This window comes from Rhinopithecus roxellana, chromosome 8 (assembly GCF_007565055.1).
Source record: "Rhinopithecus roxellana isolate Shanxi Qingling chromosome 8, ASM756505v1, whole genome shotgun sequence".
In the NCBI taxonomy this organism is placed as follows: domain Eukaryota; kingdom Metazoa; phylum Chordata; class Mammalia; order Primates; family Cercopithecidae; genus Rhinopithecus; species Rhinopithecus roxellana.
Window position 1 is genome coordinate 106,359,389 of NC_044556.1, and position 23,683 is coordinate 106,383,071.

Sequence of the window (23,683 nt, forward strand, 5' to 3'; positions counted from 1 at the left end):
TAAGAGACGGGAAAAGGGAGTAAGCATATTTCATTTGTGCATGATGTCTTTCACCAAATATTATTAAAATACACTTCACTATCATTAATTCATTCCCCTAGCACCATGCTCAGAGTGCAGTCACCCCATTTTATAGGCAATATGGTCAGCTCAGTGACTCATAATTAGGAAGAAAAGGAATTATATGAATAAAACATTCCACAGCAACTGGCCACAGTACTAAATATTGCTAACTCATTTAAACCTCCAAAGTTTTCTTTACCAAAATTTCTCTAAACTCATTCATTAAAATTTAACATTAGAAGGGAAATTTTCTCTCAAAATGGAGCAAAATAAAATTCATTTGTGAATCTTAGGGAAGGGCATGGGGAAGTTCCTTGTACTAATCTTGCAGTTCACCTCTGAGTTGGAAATTCTATCAAAATGCAAAGTAGCAACAAAATAATTTGATTATGAATGCCTGGCACTTCATGAGGTGAGAGCTTTCTGGCCATTGTGTCCATTGCTATGGCTAGTGCTGTTCCAGGAAAGGGGTCCTGATCCAGACCCCCAAGTGAGGGTTCTTGGATCTTGTGCAAGAAAGAATTCAGGGCGAGTCCATACAGAAAAGTGAAAGCACGTTTATTAGGAAAGTAAAGGAATAAGAAAATGGGCTATTCCATAGACAGAGCAGCCCCGAGGGCTGCTGGTTGCCCATTTTAATGGTTATTTCTTAATGACATGCTAAACAAAGGTGGATTATTCATTCTTCCCCTTTTTAGACTACATAGGGTAACTTCCTGATGTTGTCACGGCATTTGCAAACTGTCATGGTTCTGGTGGGAGTGTAACAGTGAGGATGACCAGAGGTCACTCTCATGGCCATCTTGGGTTTGGTGGGATTTCGCCGGCTTCTTTACTGCAACCTGTTTTATCAGCAAGCTCTTTATGACCTGTATCTTGTGCCAACCTCGTATCTCATCCTGTGACTTAGAATGCCTTAACCGTCTGGGAATATAGCCCAGTAGGTCTCAGCCTCATTTTACCCAGCCTCATTCAAGATGGAGTTGCTCTGGTTTACATGCCTCTGACAATGCCACGCTCAGGGGACTGGCCACAGTGGTGTTTAATCAATGCTTGTTGAGTGATAACAGGCACAGTGAGTGGTAAGGACTATTAGTAAAGCCAGCTTGCCAATGCCTTCTCAATCAAGTGCCAGCTAAGCAACCTCAACAGGCCTACAGTATGGGAAATTCTCCAATGACTTCTTTGGTCACTCATATTCTTTCATTCATTCTGCATGTATTTTCCAAGCGCCTACAGGTGCTAGGAGCTGCGCCAGATGCCGGGTGTTCGGGGTTGGTGAATATTCAGCACACACACTTGTTTAGTCTGGTAGAAGAAACAGAGATTGAACAAACAGCTCAAAAATTAAAATTGACCTACAGTGGTGACAAAGACTACAGGAAAGCCTGGGCCTGAGAAAAAGAAGAGAAGAGTAAGAACAAGCCACAGATACTGAGCAAAGCAGACGATGGTGTAAGGTGAAGCTAGAGGAATGAGTGGAACAGGCCATGCCAGGCCTTGTGGCTGCAGTCATGGATTTGAGCTATATTGTACATATTTAAGGTCCACAACATGATGCTTGTCTATGCATATGCATAGTTTAAATGATTAATACAGTAATTTACTCTCTTAGCAAATTTCCAGCATATAATGCAATGTTAACAATAATCCTTAAGCTGTACACTAGATTCCTAGACATCCATTCAACATAACTGCAACTTTGTACCCCTTGATCTACAGTTCCCCATTCTTCCCCCAAATCCCAGTCCTGCCGTTATACTGGTAACCACCATTCATTCTATTCTTTTCCTATGTATTAAACTTCTTTCACATGCCACGTATAAAAGAAATCATGCAGTATTTTATTTTATTTATTGAGACTGAGTCTCGCTCTATCGCCAGGCTGGAGTGGTGCGATCTCGGCTCACAGCAACTTCCAACTCCCTGATTCAAGTGATTCTCCTGCCTCAGCCTCCCGAGTAGCTGGGATTACAGGCACACGCCACCAAAGCTTGCTAATTTTTGTATTTTTAGCAGAGACAGGGTTTCACTATGTTGGCCAGGATGGTCTCAATCTCCTGACCTCATGATCTGCCCACCTCGGCCTCCCAAAGTGCTGGAGTTAAAGGCTTAAGCCACCGCGCCTAGCCAAATCATGCAGTATTTTTATTTCTGTGTCTGGCTTATTTAACTCAGCATAATGTCTTCTAGGTTAATTCATATTACACATGGCAGGATCTCCTTCTTTTTAAGGCTAATATTCCACTGTGTCCATATAAAGAAAAAAATCTATACACATATACATATACATCCCACATTTTTAAATCTAATCTGTCAGTGAACATAAATTGTCGTATTTTGGCTATGGAAATAATGCTGCCATGAATGTGGGAGTGCAGATATCTCTTTGAGATGCTGATTTCATTCCCTTTGAGTATATGATTTATTTATTATTTATTTATTTATTTATTTATTTTTATTTTTGATACAGAGTTTCACTCTTGTTGCCCAGGCTGGAGTACAATGGTACGACCTCGGCTCACTGCAACCTCTGTCTCCTGGGTTCAAGCAATCCTCCTGCCTCAGCCTCCCGAGTAGCTGGGATTACAGGGGCCTGCCACCACGCCTGGCTAATTTTTGTATTTTTACTAGAGACAGGGTTTCACTATGTTAGTCAGGCTGGTCTTGAACTCCTGATCTCAGGTCATCCGCCTACCTCAACCTCCCAAAGTGCTAGGATTACAGGCATGAGTCACCACACTGGCTGAGTACATAATTTTTTTTTTTTTTTTCTTTTTTTGAGACAGAGTTTCACTCTGTTTCCCAGGCTGGAGTGCAGTGGTGTGATCTTGGCTCACTGCAACCTCCACATCCTGTGTTCAAGCAGTTCTCCTGCCTCAGCCTCCCGAGTAGCTGGGACTATGAGCACGCACCACCACGCCCAGCTAATTTTTGTATTTTTAGTAGGAGATGGGGTTTCGCCATGTTGGCCAGGCTGGTGTGCAACTCCTGACCTCATCATCCACCCGCCTTGGTTTCCCAAAGTGCTGGGATTACAGACGTGAGCCACCGGAATTCTGAGGCATATAGGATGTTAAGTAACTTTACCAAAGGCACAGAGGGAGTGGGGAAAATAGGATTCATGTCCCAGCCGATTCCCAAACCAGTGATGATGGGAATGAAGGGGCTTAGGATACGTCGCCCCCAAATACACTGCCTCAGCATAAGGATTATCCTGAGTTGAAGGCACTTGAGAATCAACAGATGGAGGAAGAGTTCTCTGCCCTTCCCTTATCTGCCTAAAAGCAGGGCATACATTTCTATGTGTGATGGCACTTCCCCCGCCCCTCCCCAAAGAGCTACTCTCTCCACTGGAGGAAAAGAGTCAACGCGGAGGTAAATTTGCATAAAAAGAAATACCTTACTAGAATAGCCTTTGTCTTTCGCTGGCCTCCCCATTTATTTCCTAGTCACTTTCCTGTAACTTATTTTCTGTCAAATCCCAAACTCCTTTTTTTTTCTTTTTTTTTTTTTTCCAGAGAGGGACTTGCTCTGTCATCTAGACCGGACTGCAGTGGTGTGATTATAGCTCACTGCAACCTCTAACTCCCGGGCTCAGGGGATCCTCCCACCTCAGCCTCATGAGTAGCTGGGACTACAGGCACACTAATTTCTTTTTCTTGTTTTTGGTAGAGGTAAGATCTTGCTGTGCTGGTCAGGCGCAGTGGCTCACGCTTGTAATCCCAGCACTTTGGGAGGCAAAGGCGGGGGGGGGGGGGGCGGTGGATCACAAGGTCAGAAGTTCAAGACCAGCCTGGCCAAAATGGTGAAACCCTGTCTCTACAAAAAATACAAAAATTAGCCAGGTGTGCTGGCTTGTGCCTGTATTCCCACCTACTTGGGAGGCTGAGGCACAAGAATTGCTTGAACCCAGGAGGCGGAGGTTGCAGTGAGCTGAGATCACACCACTGCACTCCAGCCTGGCCAACAGAGCAAGACTCTGTCTCAAAAAAAAAAAAAGAAAAAGAAAAAAGAGAGAGAGATCTTGCTGTGTTGTCCAGGTTGATCTCAACCTCCTGGGCTCAAGCAGTTCTCTCACCTCAGCCTCCCAAAGTGCTGGGATTATAGGCATGAACCACTCACTGCACGCGGATCTCCTTTCTTTTGATAAAATGGCATATAAATTCCCAGAGCCTAATTGCTTTCTCAAGTTTCATTTCTTTTTGTGAACTTTCATGCAGTACTTATAAACATTAATAAAAATGATGTTATTTTTCTCCTGTTGAGCTGTTTTTTTGTTAATTTGATTTGCAGATCCCCAGACACTGGACCTAAGAAAGCAGAGGAAACGTTTTTCCTCCCTGATAATAGTAATGCGAGCCTGGATCACGGAGGGATTGGTCAGGTCCGACCGCCACATGGCTGCCCTGAGAATCAGATACACAGAGCCCTGGCTCCCATACCACTGTGAAAGCACTTTTGAAACACAAAATGATCATGAAGTAAGGCATACATCGAACACAATTTACCTTTGGTTTTTTTTTGTTTGTTTGTTTTTTTGACTCAGAGTCTCGCTCTGTCACCCAGGCTGGAGTGCAATGGTGGGATTTCAGCTCACTTCAAACTCTGCTTCCCGGGTTCAAGCGATTCTCCTGCCTCAGCTTCTCAAGTAGCTGGGATTATAGGCGCCCACCACCATGGCCAGTTAACTTTTTTTTTTTTTTAAAACAACAAACACAATTTAAAAACAATCTTGGCCAGGTGCGGTGGCTCACACCTATAATTCCAGCACTTCGGGAGGCTGAGGTAGGCGGATCACCTGAGGTCAAGAGTTTGAGACCAGCCTGACCAACATGGAGAAACCCCATCTTTACTACAAATACAAAATTAGCTGGGTGTGGTAGCACACGCCTGTAATCAAAGCTACTTGGAAAGCTGAGGCAGGAGAATTGCTTGAACCTAGAAGGCGGAGGTTGCAGTGAGCCGAGATCACACCATTGCATTCCAGCCTGGGCGCACGAAACTCCACTTAGATTCTGTTTTCACAATCTTGGTTTTCCTTGTCTCTGGTGAAGAAAGTTTTTGCAAAGATCATGGAGAGATTGTTCCTGGCCCCACACATATCCCAGGCCCTACCCTTACAGAGCCTGCTCCTGACCCTCTAGTGCATTGAGCTCAGGCTGCTTTGAACCCAGGGCAGGACCCAATCCCAGGCCAGAGTTAGGTGGTTGATTCACTGGCATTCCTAGAAGACTCAAGCTGCTCCAGCATCGACTTCTTATTCTCTTTCTGGACCTGTTGCTTGCCTAGATGGGAATACTTCTTTTTGTCTGGCTTCCCTCTTGCTCCAAGGCCCCTCTGATGGAGGCCCAGCCCTGACTTTCAGTACCACAGCCACAGCTGATGAAGGATCAGTCCTTATGCAACATGACTGTCATTGCGGCTGGAACGTCAAGCTGTTGAATGAAAGAAGACAGCAGTCTTTGTGGAGGGGTCTAGGCCAGGCCGGGCGCGGCGGCTTATGCCTATAATCCTAGCACTTTGGCAGGCCAAGCCGTGCGGATTGTCTGAGCTCAGGAGTTTGAGACCATCCTGGGCAACAAGGCGAAACCTCGTCTCTACTAAAATACAAAAAAAAGCTGGGCATCGTGGCAGGTGCCTGTAGTTCCCTCTACCTGGGAGGGTGAGGCATGAGAATTGCTTGAACCTGGGAGGCAGAGGTTGCAGTGAGCCAAGATCCCACCACTGTACTCCAGCCTGGGCAATAGAGTGAGACTCTGTCTCCAAAAAAAAAAAAAAAAAAAAAAAAAAGAGTTCTAGGACAGGCCTGTAGCAACAGGTCACCTGGAAATGTGTTTAAAATGTTCAGGCCCTTGATGCTGTGAATGAAATGGTTATGGGGCGGGATGGCGGGAATGTCGTTCCAGCTCCACCCTACACCCTAAATCAGTGATCCCCAACCTTTTTGACACCAGGGCCAGTTCTGTGGAAGACAAAATCCGGTCGGAGGGCAGAGGTGGTGGGATGGGGGATGGTTTGGAGATGAAATTGCTCCCCCTGAGATCATCAGGCCTCAGAATCTCACAAGGAGCGCGTAGCCTAGATCCTTTGCATTGCAGTTCAAGATAGGATTCACACTCCTGTGAGAATGTAATGCCGCCTCTGGTCTGACCGGAGCTCTGGCCACGATGCTCACTCACCTGCCACTCACCTCCCACGGTCCGGCCTGGTTCCTAACAGGCCACTCACGGTTACAGGTCTATGGCCTGGGGGTTGGGGACTTGTGTCTTAGACATTCTGACTCAGAAAGTCACCCTTAGGGTGAGGCCTGGCAATCTTGATTAAAATAAGTCCTCCAATTCTATGAGTTGTAGGCTTCAAATAAATAAATGAGATAAGCCCTCCAAGCGGATGCGGATGAGTGCTGATGTTTCAGAGTCATTGATCCAGCTGAGGTCAGCCAACTGTGGCCCATGGGCCAAATCCACCCATTACATATTTCTGTACAGCTCTCTAAGAATGCTTTTTGCATTTTCAAATGATTGGGAAAAAAACAAAAGAAAAATAGCATTTCAGGACACGTGAGAAAGTTTAAATTCAAATTTCGGTATCCATGAAGATAATTTTATCCCACAGCCATTTATTTACTTATTGTCTCTGGCTGCTTTTGAACTACAATGGCAGAGTTTTTGAATGGTGGCAGACAACTTTGAGTCTAAAATATTTACGATTTTGCCCTTTCCAGAAAAAGTTTCTGGACCTCTACTCTGGGCAAAGCTGTTTTGAATTCTCAGTATTTGCTGAGGTGCGGCAGCTGTCAGCTGCACCCCAGATACAGGCCAATTCCATGGAGGGAAATCAGTCATCCCAGGCTCTGCCACATATAATCCATTTCTGTGCCACCAAGTGAAATTATTTTGCATCTCTAAAAGATGCTAAAAACGGCACTGAGGTTTAGAAAAATTTCCAAAGGGCCCATCCAGTCCCATATCCAAATAAATAAATGTGGTTTTCACAACGCAAACTTTTGTTTTTATTGCTGAAAATGTTGCCAGATATGCCCAGCTGGTGTTTACGTATTTCTCTACAGAGCAAATATGGGGCAGGGAGCTTAATTTTCTTAGGCTCATTGGGAATGTGATTGGAAGAGGGCTAGTTAGAACAGGAATTCTCAGGGTTTCATCTGAAGAATTTTTTTTTTTTTTTAATTGAGACAAGGTCTCCATATGTTGTCCAGGCTGGTCTCAAGCTCCTGAACTCAAGCAATCCTCCCATGTCAGCCTCCCAAAGTGCTGGGATTATAGACATGTGCCACCATGCCCAGCCTCTGAAGAATGTTAAGTACAAAAAAAGAAAAGCCACATGAAGAAGCAGCAGTCACTAAAACATGCTACAGACACAACGTACCAGGCGAACTTGAGGATAGTCCTTAAACACAAATAAAATCTGTCTGTCACTTTGGCATAAGAAGTAGAGTCCTAAGAAATGAGGTCAGACAGGTAGTTCATTGAGGACCTCACATAACATACCATGGATGCTAGTAATTATCCAGCATACAACTGGGAATCATAAAAGAGTTTTGGCCGAGTACGGTAGCTCACACCTGGAATCCCGGCACTTTGGGAAGCTGAGGTGGGAGGATCGTTTGAGCCCAAGAGTTCAAGACCGGACTGGGCAACACCATAAAACCCCATCTCTTAGAAAAAAAAAAGAAGTGTTTCAAGAATAGGGGAGTAGTATTTATTTACTTTTATTATTTATTTATTTATTTTGCAGAGACAAGTGAACGTTTACTTTTATGGCTTTCTTCCTATGTGTACTTCAAGTTTTTTTCAATACAAGGCCCCAGGACTCTCCAGATTCAATTATGTCCTTGGGCTTGGTCAGCTGCTGCAGGAGTCTTAGGGAGCCTTGTGTGAATGCTAGAGTGACTCATTTACCAACATTAAACCCTAGGATAGATGCAACAAAGCAGGACCCTTCCTCCACGGAATGTGCTGATTTCAGACGACGCAGCACCCAATGTAGAAAACGCTGGAATTTTTCCTTGGAACTGGACTGAGATGAGAGGTGCTTGCCATAAACGTAAGCTACTGTCTTTTCTTTTCTTTGAGATGGACTTTCGCTTGTTGCCCAGGCTGGAGTGTAATGGCGCGATCTCGGCTCACCGCAACCTCCGCCTGGAGATTCTCCTGCCTCAGCCTCCCGAGTAGCTGGGATAACAGGCATGCACCACCATGCCCGGCTAATTTTTGTGTTTTTAGTAGAGACGGCATTTCTCCCTGTTGGTCAGGCTGGTCTCAAACTCCCAACCTCAGGTGATCCCCCCGCCTCAGCCTCCCAAAGTGTTGGGATTACAGGCATGAGCCATCATGCCCAGCCAGCTACTGCCTTTTCTTTGACCCTTCCTTTCCAGTTTTTGAAGATAAAGCAGGAAATAATCTTCTCTGAAGATACTTGATAAAAATTCCCCAAACAACAAAACACATGCTTCTACTTCACTGATAAAAATTTACCGCAGTTTGACACCTGGGTCTAGTTCAGCTGGTGGATAAGCTGATTGATGCGTTTACCCTGATAGCTAGGTGTGCCCATCTCCTTGAGGAAAGTCCACTCTATTTTTGGTAGCATGACCGGCCACTGAGAGGTGGAAAAGACACAAGAACCATGAGATCTCCTGGAAATGCTTCCCTGGGAAGGCAATTTCATGAATGAGGTCTTCCACGCAAATGACGCCAAACTTCCCCAGGTGCTCCTCAATCACTGTGTTGTCTGTCAGAGGAATGGTCTTATTCTTGACCGAGGCTTGACCACGTTTCAAAATGAATTCTCGGACAGACTTCAGATTTGGAAATCCCCAGGTCACATAAGGTTCCACTATACGCATCATTTTTAGGTTCTGGGGGGTGACTTTTACAAAGACACCACTAAAAATCTTCCTTAGGCGAAGTCTTGCAATGGTTCTCTGCACCAGTAAACTCACGCCATCAATCCTTTCGATGTGTACAACAAAGGCCAAGGAATGTTTGTCTGGCAATTCCAAGGCATGAGGTTTCACTTCTAGTGGTCTGAGAGGCACCTTGTCGCGTTTCTGCTTCCAGGAATCACGTAGGAATGATTCCAGTCACCTAAACCTGGCCCTTTTCCTTTTCTCTGCTCCTTCTTTGCCAAAAGTGCCTGCTTTGCCGGGGTGGCTTCGAGGGCTTGATAGGCCTTCCTCTTTTTCTGCAGATTTTCTGGAACCAAAGGGATTTTTTTTCGCTCTTGCTCCGCCATCTTTCTAGTGGTGCAGCTACTGTCATGTGCAACCCCACCCTCTTATTTATTTTTTGGAATGGAGTCTCGCTCTGTCGCCCACGCTGGAGTGCAGTGGTGCAATCTCGTCTCACTGCAACCTCTGCCTCCCAGGTTCAGGGGATTTTTGTGCCTCAGTCTCCTGAGTAGCTGGGATTACAGGCATGCACCAGCATGCCTGGCTAATTTTTGTATTTTTAATAGAGATGGGGTTTCACCATGTTGGCCAAGTTGGCCTTGAATTCCTGACCTCAGGTGATCCACCTGCCTCGGCCTCCCAAAGTGCTCAGATTACAGGCGTGAGCCACCATGACAGGCCAAAGAGGCATGCTTCTGGTTTCCACTTAAACTCAACCTGCTTTGTTATCCATGTCGGGGATCACACAGTAAGGGGTAAAATTGTGTATTCCTCCATCCTCTGCCCTTGAGGACTAAAAACTTTATGTTAAAAGTAAACCAGGCCGGGCGCGGTGGCTCACGCCTATAATCCCAGCACTTCGGGAGGCCGAGGCGGGTGGATCACGAGGTCAGGAGATCGAGACCATCCTGGCTAACATGATGAAACCCCGTCTCTGCCAAAAATACAAAAAATTAGCAGGGCATGGTGGCGGGCGCCTGTAGTCCCAGCTACTCGGGAGGCTGAGGCAGGAGAATAGCATGAACCCGGGAGGCGGAGCTTGCAGTGAGCCGAGATCGTGTCACTGCACTCCAGCCTGGGTGAGAGCGAGACTCCGTCTCAAAAAAAAAAAAAAAAAAAGTAAACCAGAGGCCGCACGCGGTGCCTCACACCTGTAATCCCTACACTTTGGGAGGCTGAGGCGGGTGGATCACCTAAGGTCAGGAGTTGGAGTTCAGCCTGGCCAACATGATGAAACTCCATTTCTACTAAAAATACAAAAAATTAGCTGGGTGTGGTGGTAGGTGCCTGTAATCCCAGGTACTCAGGAAGCTGAGGCAAGAGAATCACTTGAACCCAGGAGGCGGAGGTTGCAGTGAGCTGACATCATGCCACTGCACTCCAACCTGGGCAACAAGAGCAAAATTCCACCTCAAAAAATAAAAATATGTTAAAAAAAAATAGAAAGGTAAACCAGATAGAGGGCCAGGTAGGGTGGCTCATGCCTGTAATCTCAGCACTTTGGGCAGTGGAGGCAGGCGGATCACATGAGGCTAGGAGTTCAAAACCAGCCTGGCCAACATGGTGAAACCCCATCTCTACTGTAATAAAAATACAAAAATTAGCTGAGCATAGTGGTGTGCTTCTGTAATTCCAGCTACTCAGGAGACTGAGACAGGAGAATCACTTGAATCCAGGAGGTGGAGGTTGCAGTGAGCTGAGATCGCACCACTGCACTCCAGCCTGGGCAACAGAGCAAGACCCTGTCTCAAAAGAAAAAAGTTTTAAACAAAAAGAAAATCTCTTTACATTTGTGCAAAAGCTCTATACTCTCAGATTTGACTTCTCTTAAAGAAGGGATTTGGAGTTTACCAAATACCCAATAATAATGTAATTAGTCCTGAAAAAAAAAAAGTTGCGGTGGGCGGGGGGCGGTGCAGTCCAGGCACAGTGGCTCACACCTGTAATCCCAGCACTTTGGGAAGCCAAGGCAGGTGGATCACGAGGTCAGGGGTTCAAGACCAGCCTGGCCAAGATGGTGAAACCGCATCTTTACTAAAAATACAAAAAATTAGCCAGGTGTGGTGGCAGGCGCCTGTAATCCCAGCTACTCGGAAGGCTGAGGCAGAGAATGGCTTGAACCTAGGAGGTGGAGGTTGCACTGAGCTGAGATCGTGCCACTGTACTCCAGCCTGAATGACAGAGTGATACTCAGTCTCAAAAAAAAAAAAGAAAAAAAAAAGGAAGGGCAGCTCTGCCCTCTTCTACTTCACTACACCCACACCCCTCCAGTCTGGGAGCCACACCCTTGCCCCACCCCACATTTGCATGGGTAATTTATTTAGGTTCCAACCCGAAAGCCACTTTTTCTGAAAGATCTTCAGAACTGGCTCAGAAAATCTGAGCATGTTATCACCAACAACATTGTTCTTAGTCGTTACTTTGCTCTTTTATTTGTTCTACTTTCATGATCTACATTATCTGTTTTATGTTCGTTGTCTGAAGGAGCTTTGATCCCAAGTCTTGGTCTATGAGTTATGACATCTGCATTGTGTCTCGGTTTCTTCACCTGTGTTTTTTTATTTTAGCAAACTCCTTGTTATCTGCATATAAACAAGAATCTGTTTGGAAAAATAGATGTGAAGAAGTCAAGAAAAATATGTTTACTATCTTTTGCTTTTGTTTTTGTTTTTGTTTTGAGACAGAGTCTCTCTCTGTCACCCAGGCTAGAGTGCAGTGGTGTGATCCCGGCTCACTGCATCCTCCATCTCCCAGGTTCAAGCAATTATCCTGCCTCAGTCTCCCAAGTCACTGGGATTACAGGCACGAGTCACTGTGCCTGACTAATTTTTGTATTTTTAGCAGAGATGGGGTTTCACCATGTTGGCCAGGCTGGTCTTGAACTCCTGGCCTCAAGTGATCTGCCCACCTCAGTCTCCGTAAGTGCTGAGATTACAGGCGTGAGCCACCATGCCCAGCCTGTTTACTGTGTTATAATGATTATTTGCTGTTTATCTAAAATTTAAATAAGGACCCAAAAGTTAGGTGTATATTTTCATTTGTTTTTTGTTTGTTTTTGTTTTTGTTTTGTTTTGTTTTGTTTTGAGACAGAATCTCGCTCAGAATCTCGCTCTGTCGCCCAGGCTGGAGTGCAGTGGCTGGATCTCAGCTCACTGCAAGCTCCGCCTGCCAGGTTTACGCCATTCTCCTGCCTCAGCCTCCCGAGTAGATGGGACTACAGGCGCCGCCACCTCGCCTGGCTAGTTTTTTTTTGTAGTTTTTAGTAGAGACGGGGTTTCACCGTGTTAGCCAGGATGGTCTGGATCTCCTGACCTCGTGATCCGCCCGTCTTGGCCTCCCAAAGTGCTGGGATTACAGGCTTGAGCCACCGTGCCTGGCCTGTTTTTGTTTTTTTTTGAGACAGAGTCTCACTCTGTTGCCCAGGCTAGAGGGCAATGGTGCAGTCACCACTCACTGCAACCTCTGCCTCCCAGGTTCAACTGATCCTTGTGCCTCAGCCCCCCGAGTAACTGGGATTACAGGTGTCCACCACCAGCCCAGCTAATTTTTGTATTTTTAGTAGAAACAGGGTTTCACCATGTTGGCCAGGCTGGTCTTGAACTCCTGACCTCAAGTGATCCACCTGCTTTAGCCTCCCAAAGTGCTGGGATGACAGGCATGAGCCACCTCACCTGGCAATTTCATTTGTTTAAAAATTTGTGTAAGGAAGAGTTAGATTCCTAAGGGATGGGGCCATCCACAGCCCATGCTTGGGCACACACAGAATTGCCAGATTTAAAAAGTAAAAATACAGGACACCCTAGTTCAATTTAAATTTCAGATAAACAACAAATAATCTTTTTTGGTGTCTGGCCTACATGGTATTTGGCACGTAGGATGATACAAATCTGAATCTCATTTGCAGGATTACTGATTTTGTGCCTTTAGGAAAATTACTTGGTTTTTTTAAATCTCAGGTTTTTTGTCTTTAAAATTTTGAATAATAATAATATTAATAAATATTTTTGAGACCAGGCATGGAGGCTCATGCCTATAATCTCAGCACTTTGGAAGGCTGAAGCAGAAGCATTTCTTGAATCCTGGAGTTCAAGACCAGCCTGGGGCAACAAAGTGAGGCTCCCATCTCTGGTTTTTCTTTAGACTGAGTCTCACTCTGTCACCCAGGCTGGAGTGCAATGGCACGATATCAGCTCATTGCAACCTCTGCCTCCTGGGTTCAAGCGATTCTCCTGCCTCAGCCTCCTAAGTAGCTGGGACTATAGGCATGTGCCACCACGCCTGGCTAATTTTTGTATTTTTAGTAGAGACGGGGTTTCACCATGTTGGCCAGGCTGTTCCCAAACCCATGACCTCAAGTGATCCACCTGCTTCGGCCTCCCAAAGTGCTGGGATTACAGGCGTGGGCCACTGCACCTGACCCCGTCTCTAAAAATACATACATACAAACATACGTACATAAACTCTTTCAAAGACTTACTGAATATTGACTAAGAGTTTGAGGGCCATTGTGGATCCTAAACAAATACTGAGTAAAATGGAAGGAGCACGTAACCAAGCCAAGATAGTGCCTTGAACCTTGAAAAACGAGTGGAAGGAGCTCATCCCTAGAGGGAACACACTCTAGGCAAGAGAGGAAACATCATGAGCAATGATGTCAAAATGTGAGGGAAACAGGCCATGGGCCAGACAGAATGAGCCACCGAGTAGGGCCAGCTCGTAAAATGTCAGGATGTGGCATGCAAAGCCATTGCAACATCTTTGAGGGCCAAAGCAAGGGGCGGTTCCCAGAAAATACGGCACTTAGAAGGGACCATGTCATTTAAATCCACAAGCCACTGTCTATTTTGTTTTACATCTGGGGCTGGTTGTTTTCAGTATCTGAAACCTTCTGTCTCCTATTGAGAGCATCCCTCTCCTTTTAAAACTTTTTTTAAATAATTTTTTTTTCTTTAGAGATGGGGTCTCACTATGTTGCCCAGGCTGGTCTTGAACTCCTAGCCTCAAGCAATCCTCCTGCCTCTGCCTCCCAAAGTGCTGGGATTACAGGCATGAGTCACCATGCCCAGCCTGCATCCTTCTCTTAATATCAAGTCACTTTTTCTTTGAGATGGAGTTTCGCTCTTGTCGCCCAGGCTGGAGTTCAATGGCGTGATCTTGGCTCACTGCAACCTCCACCCTCCAGGGGTCAAGCAATTCTCCTGCCTCAGGCTCCCAAGTAGCTGGGATTACAGGTGTACATCACCATGACTGGCTAATTTTTGTATTTTTGGTAGAGATGAGTTTCACCATGTTGGCTAGGCTGGTCTCGAACTTCTGACCTCAAGTAATTGGCCCTCCTTGGCCTCTCAAAGTGCTGGGATTACAGGTGTGAGCCACTGGGCCCAGACTGAACTAGCTTCTTTTGTTTGTGAAAGAAAACAATAGACACTTAGAAATCTCCCATACAGGCAAGGTGTGGTGGGCTCACGCCTGTAATCTCAGCACTTTGGAAGGCAGAGTAGGAGGATTTCTTGAGGCCAGGAGTTCAAGACAAACCTGGGCAATATAGGAAGACCTCAACTCTATACCTTTTTCTGTTTTAATTCGCTGGGCATAGTTGCACACACTTGTAGTCCTAGCTATTCAGGAGGCTGAGGTGGGAGAATCACCTGAGCCCAGGAATCTGAGGCTGCAGTAAGCTATGATTGTGCCACTGCATTCCAGCCTGGATGACAAAGTGAGACCCTGTCTCTAAAAATAATAATAATAATAAACAAAAAATTTAAAAACTTGGCCAAGTGCAGTGGCTCATGCCTGTAATCCTAGCACTTTGGGAGCCTGAGGTGGGTGGATTGCCTGAGCTCAGGAGTTTGAGACTAGCCTGGCCAATATGGCGAAACCCTGTCTCCACTGAAAATACAAAAAATTAGCTGAGTGTGGTGGTGCGTGCCTGTAATCCCAGCTACTCAGAAGGCTGAGGCATGAGAATCACTTGAATCCAGGAAGCGGAGGTTGCAGCGGATGTTGCAGTGAGCCGAGATTGTGCCACTGCACTCCAACCTGGGCGACAGAGTGAAACTCTGGCTCTAAAAAAATTTTTTAATAAAAAAAATAAAAAATAAAAACCCTCTCGCCAGGTGCAGTGGCTTATGCCTGTAATCCTGGCACTTTGGGAGGCCAAGGTGGGAGAAGCACTTGAGTCCAGGAGTTCAAGACCAGCCTGGGCACATGGCAAAACCTTGTCTCTACAAAAAAAAAAAAAAAAGTTAGCTGGGCGTTGTGGCATGCACCTATGCACCTGTAGTCCCAGCAGAGAGCTGTGATGCCACCACTGTACTGCAGCTGGGCGACAGTGTGAGTGAGACCCTGTCTCAAAAAAGAAAAAAAAAAGATTAAATACAATATAGCCAACATAACTGGCACATCAACTTATAAAAAACACCTACAGCCGGGTGCGGTGGCTCACGCCTGTAGTCCCATAATCCCAGCACTTTAGGAGGCCGAGGTGGGTGGATCACGAGGTCCGGAGATCGAGACCATCCTGGCTAACACAGTAAACCCCGTGTCTACTAAAAAATACAAAAAATTAGCTAGGTGTGGTGGCGGGCACCTGTAGTCCCAGCTACTCAGGAGGCTGAGGCAGGAGAATGGCGTGAACCCAGGAGGCAGAGCTTGCAGTGAGCCAAGATCACACCACTGTACTCCAGCCTGGGTGACAGAGTGAGACTACATGTCAAACAAACAAACAAACAAACAAACAAACAAACAAACAAAACACCTACATAAAAGACCCTCCTGTATGTAGTTTAGCGGCAAAGGAAAGGTGAGGGGATATTGAAGATACTTGTGAGACTAAGAAGGCCTTCTGAGTTTTGAAGAACTCTGCCTGTATTAACTCCTCCAGGCAAGGGCTTGGCAGTACAGAAGTCAGTAGCAAGCCCAGTAGACTTGGCAGTGCCTTTCTTCTTATCTCATGCGGGACCAAAACAACAACAAAAAGACTCTTTCTTCCTTCCTTTCTTTCCTTCTTTTCTTTTCTTTTCTCCTTTCCTTTCCTTTCTCTCTCTCTCTCTCTTTCTTTCTTTTTTTTTTTTTGACAGAGTCTAGCTCTGTCGCCCAGGCTGGAGTGCAGTGGCACGATCTCAGCTCACTGCAGCCTCCACCTTCCAGGTTAAAGTGCTTCTACTGCCTCAGCTTCCAAGTAGCTGAGATTACAGGGATGTGCCACCACGCCCGGTTATTTTTTGTATTTTTAGTAGAGATGGGGTTTTGCCATGTTGGCCAGGCTAGTCTCGAACTCCTGACCTCAGGTGATCCACCTGCCTCGGCCTCCCAAAGTGCTGGGATTACAGGTATGAGCCACTGCTTCCAGCCCTAAAAGACCCTTTCTATTGTGATTTATTCCCCAGGATATCTTGATAGAACTATTACTGTAAACCTAGAACAGAGGTCAGCACACTTTTTCTGTAAAAGGTCAGATAGTAAATATCTTGGGCTTTGCAGATTCTATGGTCTCTGTGGCAGCTACTCAACGCTGTCACTGTAGCACAAAAGCAGCCAGAGACAATAGTTACCCAGTGGGTCTGGCTACATTCCAGTAATACTTTACTTATAAAAGTAGACCCCAAGGCAAATGGCCCATGGGCAGTAGTTTGCTGACCTCCAGTCTAGGCACTGAAGTGAATCTGGGGCCGGCTGTAGATCCCATGTTAGCAGTGACATAAGCAGCTCGTCCCCATTTATTTTAGGGGGTGGGGAGAGAGTGACTAATACATTGCAACAAGCCAACTGCCCGCAAAAAAAAAATACTGGCTTCCCAGCTTGACCCAATGACTAAAAACAGCCACTCATACCACCAAAATTCAATATAAGTAGTTCTGTTTTTTCCCTCTGAAGTTGACACTGCAGGTGCTCTAATTTATCACAAAGTATTAATTAACTACGTAAGATGTACTTAGCATTTCTGGGAGCCATGAGCAATGAAAAAACATGTCACAGCCCATGTTCTTTAGCAGTTTCCTTGGTGTTACTATGGTGCTAAGACACAGACACACAATCACAGCACTTTCAAACACCCATGGAGAGATTATTCAGTAAATGTGCGTGAGAAATTGGTTAGGCATTTGGAAAAAGATGAAACCTGGTTGGGAGGCCGAGGCGGGTGGATCATGACATCAGGAGCTTCCAGCCTGGCCAACATGGCAAAACCCCGTCTCTACTAAAAATACAAAAATTAGCCAGGTGTGGTGGCACATGCCTGTAATCCCAGCTACTCAGGAGACTGAGGCAGGAGAATTGCTTAAGCCCGGGAGGGAAAAGGCTGCAGTGAGCCGAAACGTGCCACTGCACTCCAGCCTGGGCGACGGAGCGAGACTCTGTCTCAAAAAAAAGTAAAATAAAATAAAAACAACTATGTGAGAAAATTTGTATAAACAAGATCAAAATAAATGGAGCAATTCTTTTTAATATATATGACACATAATGAGTTAATCACTCAACTACAACAATCAATAGAAAAGTATGAAAAGCCTAAAGAAAAGTGATACTTCACAGAAGTACAAATCACTGATTAATTTTAAGTACCTGAGTAGATGCTTTAAAAAAAAAAGATCCAGACTAAAAACAATTGAAAAAATCAATCCCTTATGGACAGATGAGCATGTGTCTTGGTGTTTTGGGTCACGTGCTCTCTGGCCACTCCTTCCGAGCCTGCTCCCTCCCGGAACCCAGCCACCTGCAGAGTCACTCCAGTCTTCAATCCCAGCTGGCACCAGCCTTGAGTCATCCCAGCCCAGGGGCTGGACTTGCGAATGAAGAAGCCCTGGATGATGTCAGCTCCCAGCCATTTTTGTTGTTGTTGTTGTTTGTTTGTTTGTTTGTTTTTGAGACGGAGTCTCGCTCTGTCGCCCAGGCTGGAGTGCAGTGGCCGGATCTCAGCTCACTGCAAGCTCCGCCTCCCGGGTTTACGCCATTCTCCTGCCTCAGCCTCCTGAGTAGCTGGGACTACAGGCGCCCGCCACCGCGCCCGGCTAATTTTTAAAAATTTTTTAGCAGAGACGGGGTTTCAGCGTGTTAGCCAGGATGGTCTCGATCTCTTGACCTCGTGATCCACCCCTCTCGGACTCCCAAAGTGCTGGGATTACAGGCGTGAGCCATCGCGCCCGGCCGCCATTTATTTATTTATTTATTTATTAAACAACTCTCTCTGTTGCCCAGGCTGGAGGCGATCTTGGCTTACCGCAACCTCCACCTCCCGGGTTCAGGCAATTCTCCTGCCTCAGCCTCCCGAGTAGCTGAGAATACAGGCACATGCCACCACGCCAGGCTAATATTTTGTATTTTTAGTAGAGACGGGGTTTCACCATGTTAGCCAGGATGGTCTCGATCTCCTGACCTCATGATCCACTCGCCTCGGCCTCCCAAAGTGTTGGGATTACAGGCATGAGCTACTGTGCCCAGCAGCTCCCAGTCGTTTAAGTCACTCCCAGCCTTCAGGTCTTTCCAGCTGAGTCCCCAGGCACCGTGGAGCATAGACAAGCTGTCGCCGTGTAGGCTTTCTGAAATCCCCTTACCCATAGACTCCATGAGCATAAAAAATGGGTGGTTGTTTCATGCAGAGTTTTTACTGGTTACCAAACAATGCCCACCCTCAACAAGGCAGCCGAAGTCATCCTTCACCTCTCTGATGAATGTACGAGGGGAGCCACATCAGGAAGGATCTTGGAGGGCAAAGAGAACTTGAGAGCTCACCCAGATGCATATCCAGGGGAGGACCTTGCATCTGCAGTGTGGTGACAACCTACACTGCTGTGATCCAAGAAGGACTAAGGAAGTGGAGAAGGCTGGGAGCAGGAGAAGCAGCACTGGGCATAGGCAGTTAGGTGAGTGTCCAAGGCCAAAGATGGCTTCTCCAGTTCAAAGTCCACCTTAGAATGGCTCACACCTGTAATCCCAGCACTTTGGGAGGCCAAGGCGGGTGGATCACTTGAGGCCAGGAGTTCGAGACCAGCTTGTCCAACACGGTGAAACCCCATCTCTGCTAAAAATGCAAAAATTAGCCAGGCATGGTGGTAGGTGTCTGTAGTCCTAGCTACTCAGGAGGCTGACGCAGGAGAATCACTTGAACCTGGGAGGTGGAAGTTGCAGTGAGCTGAGATCAAGCTGCTGTACTCCCGCCTGGGAAACAGAACAAGACTCCACCTCAAAAAAAAAAAAAAAAAAAAAAAAAAAAAAATTTCACTCCAGAAAGTAGATTTATTTGGGAAGAATATTCATTGATCCAGGCTAAACAATAAGAGTATGTCTGGAGAAGGAACCTAGGAGTCAGGGTTTTTACCTGGCATATGGCACAGATGACTTGAAGGACATATTAGAGGAACTGACTAGAGCAGACAAGCCAGGGAGGGCAAGGACAGCCACAGGCAGGAGAGAGGGTGAGCAGCCACCTGGGAGTGGGGGAAGCAGGCCGGAGGAGGAAACAACAGGCCCCAGAGGAAGTGAGCCCAGGAGATCCACCAGGCCCAGCGCTGTTGAGGGACTTTAAGGAGCTCATACCGTCTCCGAGTCCCAGTTTCTAGAACAAATAGTCTCTCTCAGCTGGGCACGGTAGCTCATACCTGTAATCCCAGCACTTTGGGAGGCTGAGGTGGGTAAATCCCTTGAAGCCAGGAGTTTAAGACCAGCCTGGCCAACATGGTGAAACCCCATCTCTACTAAAAATACAAAAATCAGCCAGGTGTGGTGGTGTACACCTGTAATCCCAGCTACTCGGGAGGTTGAGGCATAAGAATCGCTTGAACCTGGGAGGTGGAGGTTGCAGTGAACCAAGATTACGCCACTGCACTCCAGCCTGGGTGACAGAGCAAGACTCTGCCTCAAAAAAAAAAAAAAAAACCTCTCTCTCTCCCATTAGGATGCTTCCTCTTTCCCATCATTCATCTTTAATAAAAGTTCGAACACCTTAACAAAATGTACAGGGCCCTGAAGACCTGCCTAGTCCTTTCTCCCTGTCACTGGCTGCAGACACCCTGGAATCCTGTTTGTAAAACTCTTCAACAGTAGGACCCTTTTCTCAATCACGCCTTCCTCTACCTGGTGTGTTCCATCTCCACCATTGGCTCCGTCCCGTCATTCTGACCCAAGTGAAAATTATTCCCCCTCTGATCACCTGGAAAATGCATTCCATCTGCCAATCACTGAGTTTTTTTCTTCTTTTTTATTGTACTTCTAAATATCTGAATGCTATCTTCCTTTCCTTGCTAGCATTAAACTGGGCTCCATGAGGGCCAGGACCTTGCCTACCTTGTTCATTGAGGTATTTTCAGAACCCAACATAGTGCTAGTAGATAGTCAGTAAATGCTCAATAAATGTTTGCTGAATATCAATCAAAACTCCTTCCTAGATAAACTCTCATCCACACTTCAAAACCCAGTTCACGAACCCAGGAATTTGAGGCTGCAATATCTCCTGTGACCATACTCTCCAAGCACTTGTTCTTGTTGTACTGTTGAGGAATGAAACACCCCATTTTTTGTTGTTGTTTTTGAGACAGGGTCTCATTTTGCCACCCAGGCTGGAGTGCAGTGGTGAGATCTCAGCTCACTGCAACCTCTGTCTCGCAGGCTCAAGCAATCCTCCTGCTTCAGCCATGTAACTGGAACTACAGGTGTGCACACCACCACCCAGGTAATGTTTGTATTTTTTGTAGAAACGGGGTTTTGCCATGTTGCCCAGGCTGGTCTCAAACTCCTGAGCTCAAGCAATCCACCTGCCTTGGCCTCCCCAAATGCTGGGATTACAGGTATGAGCCACAACGCCCGGCCTTGAAACACCCTATTGTTACTGCATTCATAGCGCTCCACTGTACCTCCTGTTCCCTCTGTAGGCTGTGTTAGTGTCACTCAACACTGTAGCTCAAGGATCCCGTACTTGTCAAGTAAAGTAACTTCCACTTAGGTAGGGAGCCCAACGGAGAGCCAGCAGCCTGGCTTGTAAAAGTGGCTGCCCAACCTCAAGTCCTGATGAGACGATGTTGTGTGAAAATGGAAAATATTCTTGGCCTCTCTGGGCCTCAGTTTCCCTATCTGTAAAACAACAGTAACATAACCCAGGGTCGCCAGTTTGTTGAGTATGCACTGGGAAAACCTATCCACTGGTGACCTGCTGCACCTTAAGTTCTTGTTTCCAAAAGTGACAGGAAGAAGCTCAGCCCCAGGAAAACACAAAAACCAGTTGGATCCAGAGATGCCTGAGTTGGAGCTGAGCTTTGGTGAACTCTCTTCATTACCACACTAAAAACCCCCTCTCTGGCCTGTGTGGTGACTAATGCTTGTAATCGTAGCACTTTAGGAGGCTTAGATGGGCGGATCACTTGAGCCTAGGAGTTTGAGACCAGCCTGGGTAACATAACAAGACCCCGTATCAACAAAAAATTTAAAAAATTGACTGGGCATGGTGGTGCACACCCCCGTAGTCCCAGCCACTCTGGAGGCTGAGGCAGGATAATTGCTTGAGCCGGGAGGTGGAGGTTGCAGGGAGCTGAGATTGCACTACTGCACTCCTGCCTGGGGGAGACAGAGTGAGACCCTATCTCAAAAACAAAACAAAAAAAGGTTCAGTCGTCTCTGATGGTGTCATCAAGGTGTTCAATGACATGAAGGTGTGTAAGTCTTTGACACCAGAGAAGGTGAAGCAGCACAGGAAGGCGTTGCTCTTCTGCCTGAGTGAGGACAAGAAGAACATCATCCTGGGGGAAGGCAATGAGACCCTGGCGGGTGACGTGGGACAGACCATCCATGACCCCTACACCACCTTTGTCGAGATGCTGCCAGATAAGAACTGCCACTATGCCCTCTATGCCACAATCTACGAGACAAAGAGAACAAGGAGGAGGACCTGGTGTCTATCTTCTGGGCCCCTGAACCTGCACCCCTTATAAGCAAAATGATCTATGCCAGCTCCAAAAATGCCATCAAGAAGAAGCTGACAGGGATCAAGCATGAATTACAAGCAAACTGCTTCGAGGAGGTCAAGGACTGCTGCACCCTGGCAGAGAAGCTGGGGGCATTGCCTTCATCCCCCTGGAGGGTAAGCCTTTGTGAGCTCTTTCTGGCTCCCTGCCTGGAGCATCTGGCAGCCCCACCCCTGCCCTCAGGGGATGCAGGCTGCCCCCTTCCTGCCAGACCGGAGGGGCTGGGGGGACCCCAGTAGGGGGAGGGCAATCCCTTCACCCCAGTTGCCAAACAGATCCCCCAGCCCTGGGTTTTCCTCCTGCCTCCATCCCTGAGGGTTCTGGCCTTCCCAAACTGCTTTGGATCTTCTGATTCCTCTTGGGTCGAAGCAGATCAAGTTCCCCCAGGCACCCCAGTTGTGAGGGAGACTGTACTTTTTTTTTTTAACAACACCCCCACTCCCCACCTATTCCTCCCCCTTCCCATGCTGTCAACCTTTTTTTTTTTTTTTTGAGACAGAGTCTCACTCTGTTGCCCAGGCTGGAGTGCAGTGGCACGATCACAGCTCACTGCAACCTCCACCTCCTGGATTCAAGCAGTTTTCCTGCTTCAACCTCTCCAATAGCTGGGACTACAGGTGTGCACTGCCACACCCAGCTAATTTTTTGTATTTAAGTAGAGATGGGGTTTCACCGTGTTGTCCAGGCTGGTCTCGAACTCCTGAGTTCAGGCAATCTGCCCACCTCAGCCTCCCAGAGTGCTGGGATTACAGGCGTGAACCACCGCGCCCAGCCTCATGCTGCCAACTTCTTCTGTTTTTTTGTTTTTGTTTTTTTTTGAGATGGAGTCTCGCTCTGTTGCCCAGACTGGAGTGCAGTGGCACGATCTCAGCTCACTGCAAGCTCTGCCTCCTGGGTTCACACCATTCTCCTGCCTCAGCCTCCTAAGTAGCTGGGACTATAGGCGCCCGCCACCACGCCTGGCTAATTTTTTGTATTTTTAGTAGAGACGGGGTTTCACCGTGTTAGCCAGGATGGTCTCGATCTCCTGACCTCATGATCTGCCTGCCTTGGCCTCCCAAAGTGCTGGGATTACAGGCGTGAGCCACCGCACCCAGCCTTTGTTGTCAACTTCTAACCACAATAGTCACTCTGTGCTTGCCTAGTTCTGTGTATAAATGGAATGTTGTGGAGATGACCCCTCCCTGTGCCCCCTGGTTCCTCTCGCTTTTCCCCTGGTCACAGGCACTCATGGAAGCAGAACCAGTAATAAACCTACCATTTAAGTCTGGGCACGGTGGCTCACACCTGTAATCCCAGCACTTTGAGAGGCCTGAGGCGGGCAGATCACAAGGTTAGGAGATCAAGACCATCCTGGCTACGGTGAAACCCCTTCTCTTTAAAAAAAAAATGCAAAAAATTAGCCAGGTGTGGTGGTAGGCGCTTATAGTCCCAGCTACTTGGGAGGCTGAGGCAGGAGAATGGCATGAACCCGGGAGGCAGAGCTTGCGGTGAGTGGAGACTAGTGCCACTACACTCCAGCCTGGGCGACAGAGCAAGACTCTGTCTCAAAAAACAAAACAAAAAAAAAGCAAAAAAAGCAAAAAAAAGCCGGGCACAGTGGCTCATACCTGTAATTCCAGTACTTTGGGAGGCCGAGGTGGGCAGATCACCTGAGGTCAGGAGTTTGAGACCAGCCTGACCAACCTGGAGAAACTCTACTAAAAATACAAAATCTCTACTAAAAACACAAAATTAGCTGGGCGTGGTGGTGCAC

General features: G+C 46.9%; 2 pseudogenes; one reads left to right on the plus strand and one right to left on the minus strand.

Annotated features, from left to right (window-relative positions):
- Window positions 1-8,580: 8,580 nt before the first annotated feature.
- LOC104679209 lies at window positions 8,581-9,336 on the minus strand (annotated as a pseudogene).
- A 9,259-nt stretch (window positions 9,337-18,595) lies between these two features.
- LOC104679226 lies at window positions 18,596-22,057 on the plus strand (annotated as a pseudogene).
- Window positions 22,058-23,683: the final 1,626 nt, after the last annotated feature.